General features: G+C 59.4%; 1 protein-coding gene across 1 annotated transcript in view; it reads right to left on the bottom strand.

Moving 5' to 3' along the window:
* Window positions 1-715: 715 nt before the first annotated feature.
* Window positions 716-1400, bottom strand: part of ATP5D (ATP synthase, H+ transporting, mitochondrial F1 complex, delta subunit) — a gene marked incomplete at its 5' end in the record, with an annotated part of 2407 nt that continues 1722 nt past the window's right edge. Inside the window, one exon of the mRNA XM_009707988.1 lies at window positions 716-842. The remainder of the gene's footprint in view (window positions 843-1400) is intronic.

Below are 1400 nucleotides of genomic sequence, written 5' to 3'. Positions count from 1 at the left end.
CCTCCGGGCTGCGGGGAGCCCAGGGCGGCCTCCTCAGACAGGGCTGCTGGCGTGCAAGCCCCAAGGCGAGCAGCAACTTCAGCAGAGCAACATCATTATCCACCCACACCACACACGGATTCAGGAAAGACTCCCACCACGTACGGCATCTGCTTCCCTCTCTGCCCCAAGCCCATCTCCAAGGAGCAGAGATTTCCCCTGCTCTGTGTGCCACACGTGTAGTGGAAACGCAGCAGCAGGGGCATGGGTCAAAGCTCAGGCAGCTGCTGTCCAGCTGCAAGAAATACCATGAAGAAACAGCCCAGCCGATGTGGATTCCTGCGGCAACAGAGCCGGCAGGCTGAGCACAAACCAGTGTTGGATGGGGTGGGTGAGTCAGGACAGGAAGCCTCTGGTACAGACCTGCGCTGCCCTGTGGATGCCTCCTCCTGTGCTGCCGTAAATCCTGCTGTCCAGGTGGATTACTGGAGGTGGAGGTGGCTGACAGCACAGGGAGGGGGTTATAAAATCTGCCTGATAAGCCTCCCGTAGGTGAATCTCCCACGGGAATCCCCAGCCGAACCCCAGGGCAGTGCTGGAGGGACACCTTCCCTGAGTGACTGCACCCCAGCAGACCCCGGTGCGGGGGCAGGAGCCTACCCCTGGGTACCCAGCCACCGGCGCAGCCCAAGCTGCAATTTGCTGCCTCAGAAGAAGGTGACGTGCTACAAGATGGGATTACATTTCCTTTTAATTGATCAGAGCGTTTTCTCTGCCTCCGTTTGTCCCACACCATCTGTACAATTGGGGAAGCCAGGACAAGTAGGACAGTCTGGGGTTTCTCTACATCGACAGTGGGATTCCTGCAACACACAGAAGCGGAGTCGGTTTTAATGCAGGGTGGGCTCAGCAGTGCGGTGGATTCTGATCCGAGGGCTTGGCCCTGCCTCGGGCTGTTAAACCGCTGCGAGTAAACAAGAGCCACCGGCTCTCTCAGTCCTGACCTCACAGGCCAAAGAGCACAGGGACCAGAGATCAGGCAGATAGCTGGGGAGCTGGTGCCCTGCTGTACCTGCTCCAGGCAGAGGCCGTCGGAGAGGCTTTTAGCCACTTACCTGCCAGGCACAGCACACACGCGGCTGCAGATAAAATCCCCCAACTGCCAGCACATGGGAAGAAGAGGGATGAGGCACACTCTTAGCAGGGCAGAGAGAAAAAGGGCCATGAGGTAAGCAGCCCAGCATTGCCTCCCCCGAGACAGAAGCTGTTTGTTTTTAGTGGAAGGGAGTGTACACGGAGCAGAGGCCACACATCGCTCTCCCTCTGGGGCCCCAAGGCATCCAGCCTGCTCCCAAGCCCGCTGGCGTGGCCTGTCCCAGCAGGGACCTGGAGGCAGCAGCGAGGCAGCCCCACTGACTGCA

Source organism: Cariama cristata, unplaced genomic scaffold (genome assembly GCF_000690535.1).
Source record: "Cariama cristata isolate BGI_N322 unplaced genomic scaffold, ASM69053v1 scaffold23749, whole genome shotgun sequence".
Taxonomy (NCBI): domain Eukaryota; kingdom Metazoa; phylum Chordata; class Aves; order Cariamiformes; family Cariamidae; genus Cariama; species Cariama cristata.
This window is presented reverse-complemented; position numbering and strand designations above follow the sequence as displayed.